Raw genomic sequence first — 6,756 nt, forward strand, 5'->3', positions numbered from 1 at the left:
TCCTGCCTCAGCCTCCCAGTACCTGGGATTATAGGCATATGCCACCACACCCATCTAATTTTTGTATTTTTAGTAGAGAGGGAGTTTCGTCATGTTGGCCAGGCTGGTCTCGAACTCCTGACCTCAGGTAATCCACCTGCCTTGGCCTCCCAAAGTGCTGGGATTACAGGCGTGAGCCACTGCGCTGGGCCCCATAAATTTTTAACATTTTTTTAAAAACCTATAGGTTCCTCTCCCATCTCTCTCTCTTTCTTCCTTTTTTCCTTCTCCTCCTCTTCTCTTTCCTCTTCCCCCTCTCCTTCATTGCATTTTTTTTTTTTTTTTATGTTGAAGGAACTGGGCGTTTGTATTGCAGAATTTCTGTGGTCTGACTTTCCTCATTGCATGCTGTAGGGTTATTTATCACATCTTTTCTCTCCTATGTGTATTCCAAAAATCAGTAGTTAGATCCAGGGTTCTTATTAGATTCAGGTTCAGTTTTTTTGGCAAAAACGTCCCCTGGTGGCATGGGGTCTTTCCATGCACACTGCTTGGTTGTCTCTCTTTTGTGACTTTAGCAGCCATTGATAGTCATTGCTTCAATCCATTAAGTCATAGGGATTTGCAAAATGATGTTATTCTATCATTTCTTCTTCATTTATTAACCAAAATACTTCTAAAAAGAGAAACTTTCCCTCATCAACTATTTGGCTACCCAGAGGGACAGTTTACATAGAAAATGCAGAATAAATGCATGATTTTTTTCTTTATTTACAATTAAAGAAAAATGAGTCCTCAAGAGATGAGTATCACTGCGAACTTTTGCAGCTGGAGATTTCTGAACTGATATTTCTGGAGTCCCTATGAGTCTGAAGGTTTGAATCCCAAAGCTAGGCTTCACTGGCCTCACCCGGAAGAGGGAGACAGTGCCTGGCAGAGAACCTAATACAGATTTCATTTGAAAGAATTCAATGGGCCGGGCGCGGTGGCTCAAGCCTGTAATCCCAGTACTTTGGGAGGCCGAGACGGGCGGATCACGAGGTCAGGAGATCAAGACCATCCTGGCTAACACGGTGAAACGCGTCTCTACTAAAAATACAAAAACTAGCCGGGCGAGGTGGCGGGCGCCTGTAGTCCCAGCTACACGGGAGGCTGAGCCAGGAGAATGGCATGAACCCGGGAGGCGGACCTTGCAGTGAGCTGAGATTCGGCCACTGCACTCCAGCCTGGGCCACAGAGCGAGACTCCGTCTCAAAAAAAAAAAAAGAATGCAATGATTTACAGAGCACGTGTGCTTTTCCTCTTTTGTGTATTTCTCTCAAAAACACCGTGATAATATGAGCTCTGATCCCCACCCCCCATTCTTCTTTTTTTGAGACGAAGTCTGGCTCTGTGGCTCAGGCTGGAGTGCAATGGGTAATCTGGGCTTACTGCAACCTCTGCCTCCGGGGTTCAAGCGATTCTCCTGCCTCAGCCTCCCGAGTAGCTGGGACTACAGGCGCCCGCCACGTCGCCCGGCTAGTTTTTTGCATTTTTTAGTAGAGACGGGGTTTCACTGGGTTAGCTAGGATGGTCTTGATCTCCTGACCTCGTGAACTGCCCATCTCAGCCTCCCAAAACGCTAGGATTACAGGCGTGAGCCATCGCGCCTGGCCGATTCCTTTTTATAGATGAAAATGAGGATTAGAGAGGCCTGATAGCTTGTCTAGATCACACGGCTGGACAGAACCCGAACCCGAGCCAGGCTTCACATCCCAGCTGTGTGACTTATAGACCAAGGTGGGTGCCGATGTCCCATGCTCATAGCTACCATGTTGGGTGGGCTCTCTGGAGCACCGGAGCCCGGCTAGCTCCATAGAATATCTAGAACTGCCTTGGAGGACTTACTCCCCTACCACACGGGGTTCCTCTTCAGGGTGATTATTTCTCACCTGTGCTACTGGAGTATCCTCCTGACAGGTCTCCCTGCTTTCCCTCCACCTCCTCTCCCTAGTCTGTTTTCAGCATGGCAGGCAGAGTGAAGCTTGCAGAATGCACATCCGGGACCACGCCCTCCCAACTGCCACTGGGGGAACGTGGTCAAAATAATCTTAGAATAAATTTACCAGATTTTATTCTAATTTTTAGAATACCAGATTTTGCCTAGTAGAAAATATTGACTCAGATGATGGGATCACTTTACCTCAAGGGTGTTAAGAGGAATTATGTTTTACACATCAGATGGGATTACCACACCCCTTGGCATCCCCCTTCCTCTGGAAAAGTAGAAAGAATTACTCAGACTCTCAAAAAGTGTATTACTAAACTAATCTTAGAAACTAAAATGCCTTGGACCAAATGTCTCCCAGCAGCACTCCTGAGGATTAGGACAACCCCGAGGAAAGCCTTGGGATTGTTTCCTTACGAGTTATTATAGGGACTCCCGTATTTAGGCAGGACTACTGGCCCTTCTACTATGGAAACCAAAGACCAATTTTTAGTAAATTGTATACTGACCATATCCTCCACCCTGTCATCCCTGAGGTTCAAAGGACTCTTGACTCAAACCCCACCTCTTGAGTTCACGGTTCACCACTTCCAGCCTGGCAACTCAGTGCTGATTAAGACTTGGAAAGAAGACAAGCTCCAACCAAACTAGGGAGGTTCTATCAAGTGCTCCTAATCACTGACACAGCCTACGAACAGCTGAACGGGGTGAACACACTACACTCGGGTCAAGAGACTCGTAAAAGAACCCCCGTAAGGAAGGGAAAAGGGTGAATGGGAAGTGCATAGATCACCTAAGGAACCCTTAAAATTAACTCTAAGGAAAACCTAGAAGGAAGCTATGAGCAGGCTCCATCATGGTGGGTGGATGTGGTTAGGATTAATCCTACTACCAGGGGTGAGAGGGTACACAATTATTGGATGGAGCCCAGTAGAAGAATATTCAATCAAACTAGTAGCCAACATAACTAGAACCTCCACCCCCAGATCATAAAGTGTGATGCCTCCTAAGTCTTACATTGTGGGAATTTAGCAAACCAAAGGCAGCTGTCAAAAGCAAACAAACATCTATGTCCTGAAATAGGTCGCTACCGGGGAAAGCCCTGCACTAGCTGAAATGAGGTCTGGTGGACCACTCAATTTTGAGGCTGAGACATTCTTCCAAAAGTAAACCCTTAAGAAGAAAATACATTTGTATAGGGGCCCCCTGCCACCTAACTGTAGACATTTAGAATGCAGTCCTATATTAATTACCATAAACAACCCAGCTACTCTAGACCAGGAACCTTGGAGATATGGGTTAGGAATAGATATCTCAGGAAGGGATCCGATGGGATGGTTTACTTTTAGGCTAGTCACCAACTCCACTCCGAGCCCTCCCAGGATTACTATAACTCCCAGTCCTACTACTTCCTTTAACCCACCAGACAGTGACCCTAAGAGAGTAAAAATAATTAAGGTAACTGACTTGAGGCAGACTTTAGAAATTGAGACTGGATATGGGGATGGAAATGCCTGGGTTGAATGGGTCAGATTTTTGGTACTAGCTTTTCATAAGAGCGACCGTTACGAATGCTCTGCTGGGCAGCCTCAGGCACAGGCGGTTCTGTTTCCCCAGGATGGGATACCAATCCTAATGGAATGCTTTGCTTGTTGGCTCTATACCAGGACAGGGATGCATAGGGAAATGAGACTTGCAAAAGTCTATCTTTGCTCTTTACCGCCCTGTGGAGGTCAGACCGTAGAGCAATCCCCTCATTCTCCATAGGGAATATGAACCACTCCTCTTGCCTCTCTAGGCGGGGGCAGAGTTCGATAAGCCTGTGGGAGAACCCTCAACTTGTACCCACATCCTAAACGTTACTGGTGAGTCAAACAAAGGCAACTGCTCAGCTCTTCATATACCCTGGGCTGATGTCTGGTGGTATTGTGGAAAAAGGAACCTCCATGACCTATTACTATCCAATTGGACCTGGACTTGTGCCTTAGTTCAAATGGCCATTCCATTCATCCTGGCATTCTGTAAGATTCCCAAGAATCCACATGGCCACTGAAGTTGGAGAGATCTAACAAATTATTTTGATCCCAACATTTATATTGACTCAACAGGAGTTCCTCGAGGAGTATCTAATAAATTAAAAGCCCGAAACCAAATAGCTGTTGGGTTTGAATCAGCACTCTTCTGATGATCAACTACTAATAAAAATGTGGATTGGATTAATTACATCTATTATAATCATCAAAGATTCATCATCTATACTCGATATACTCTCAAGGGAGTAGCTAGCCCGTTAGATGCCACCAGTCAGATGGCCTGGGAGAACAGACTTGCACTACACAAGATCTTAGCAGAGAAAGGAGGCATATGCATCATGCTGGATGGAAAGTGTTGCACTTTAATTCCTAACAATACTGCCCCAGATGGAACCATCACAAATGCGTTATAAGGGCTAATGATTCTAGTCAATCAATTGGCAGAAAATGCTGGAATTGATGACCCATTTACTGATTGGCTAGAAAGTTGGTTCAGGAAATGGAAAGGAATGGCAGCCTCCATTTTAACATCCCTTGCAATAGTGGCTGGAGTCCTAACAGCTGTAGGGCGTTGCACTATCCCCTGTGTTAGAGGGCTAACCCCCAAATTAATGGAAACAGCCATCAACAAACAAATGTCAACAAATGCCCATAACATGTCAACTATTATTAGAAACTAAATCAGTTCTACTCTATTATGATGAAGAGAGTCAACAGCTCTTGAAACAATTTGAGGAGCAAAGGACATAAAAATAAATCTGGAAATAGGACCAATAGGAGTAAAAAGAAAAATAGGAGGGAGTTGAAGGAAATAATGTACACAGCGGTCCTTTTCCAAGACAAAGTGGCTTGAATCAGCGTCGAGGCATTCCAGATAGGCCAAGGAAGTGCTGTGGGAAGAAAGTTAGATTTACACCTAATATAATAGTGAAAGTGAGTAGTGAAATATATAATAGTGAAGTGAATTTTGAAGCAACAAACTACAGAAGAAACGGGATATACTAGGACACCTGCTTGGATAGCCAAAACCTGCTTGTCCTTCCCACCCTTAGTTGCCCTCACCCAAACCAAAGAAGTTTAGTCTAAGATGAAAGTTTACCAGTCTGCAAAATAGCTTGCTTTGTCTGTTCTTATCAGCCTGCCCAGCTACTTAGGTCATAAGTCAAATAATTGAAGAGTCCTGGAGCTAACTAAGGTTGCAGTGTATTGTGGGCTGCAACAAAATGCAGCAGGACAACCCTGAAGAAAACACCTACAACCCCTACCCAACAACCAATAAGTGATGTCTGGGAAGACTGTGACCCCGTGATACTCAGCCTGTGGGGAAGTGGGGGAGGGACCTGCGCACTAGGGGATAAATTGCTTGTTGCAATTGTGCTAAGTGTGCCTGCCCATCAGACACCCAATCTTGCAAGACTGTCATTAAAAATCCCACTTTTGCTGTTCTCCAGGTCTCTGAGTTCGTTCTTTGGGTTTGGACCGGTGAGTTTGTTTCCCACTATTAGGTGTTCCATTATTTATCTGTGCTACATGCCTGTTGAATTTCTACATAGTTGTTATATAGTTGGTGTAATTTTATGTTGTTTTTAAAATTTTTATGCTGTTACTCTTCTATTTGTTTAATAGTAGCTATATGGAGATATAATCCACATACCATATAACTCACCTATTTTGAGTACAATGCAATGATTTTAGTATGTTCACAGAGTTGCGCAACCATCACCACAATCAATTTTAGAACAATTTCATCATTCCAAAAGAAACCCTGTATGTACTTACAGTCTTTTCCCCACTTTCCCCCAATTCCCTCAACCTTAGGCAACCACAAATATACTTTCTGTCTCTATAGATTTGCTTATTCTGGACATTTCATACAAATAGAATAATATGATATATGGCCTTTTGTGTCTGGCTTCTTTCGCTTAGCATAACTTTTCAGAGTTCATTCATATTGCAGCATCTATTAGTACTTCATTTCTTTTTATTGTTGAACAGTCCATTGTACAGGTACACAGCACCTAATTATTCATTTATCTGTTGATGGACATTCGGTTGTTTGCACTTTGTGCTATTATGAATAATGCTGTTCTGAAAATTTGTGTATACTTTTTTATATGAACATGTGCTTTCATTTCTCTTGGATACCTACCTTGCAGTGGAATTGCTGGTGATAGGGTATGTCTATGCTTAACCTTTTGAGGAATTAGCAGACTGGTTTCCAGTACCGTTTTGTTTCTGCCAGCAGTTATGAGGGTTCCATCTTCTGCACATTCTGGTCAATAATTGTTGAAATCTGTCACTTTGATAGTAGCCATTCTAATGGGTATGAAGTGGCAAGGTTTTGATTAACATTTTCCTGATGGATAACAATGTTGAATACCTTTTCATGTGCTCATGGGCCGTTGGCTTATCTTTGAAAAATGTCTGTTTAGATCTTTTGTCCATTGAGTTGTCGTTTTATTTTATTTTCTTGAGGCAGGGTCTTGCTCTATTGCCCAGGCTGGAGTGAAGTGGCATGATCACAACTCACTGCAGCCTCAACCTCCCAGGCTCAAGCAATCCTCCCACCTCAGCCTCTCAGGTATCTGGGACTACAAGTATGCACCACCACACCTGACTAATTTTAAAAAAATATTTTTTTGTAGAGACGAGGTCTCACCATGTTGCCCAGGCTGATCTCAAATTCCTGGGCACAAGCGATCCTCTTGCTTCAGCCTCCCACAGTGCTGGGGGTTGTGGTTTTACAATTGAGTTGTG

The sequence above is a fragment of the Colobus angolensis genome, unplaced genomic scaffold, assembly GCF_000951035.1.
Source record: "Colobus angolensis palliatus isolate OR3802 unplaced genomic scaffold, Cang.pa_1.0 Scaffold414, whole genome shotgun sequence".
Lineage (NCBI taxonomy): Eukaryota > Metazoa > Chordata > Mammalia > Primates > Cercopithecidae > Colobus > Colobus angolensis.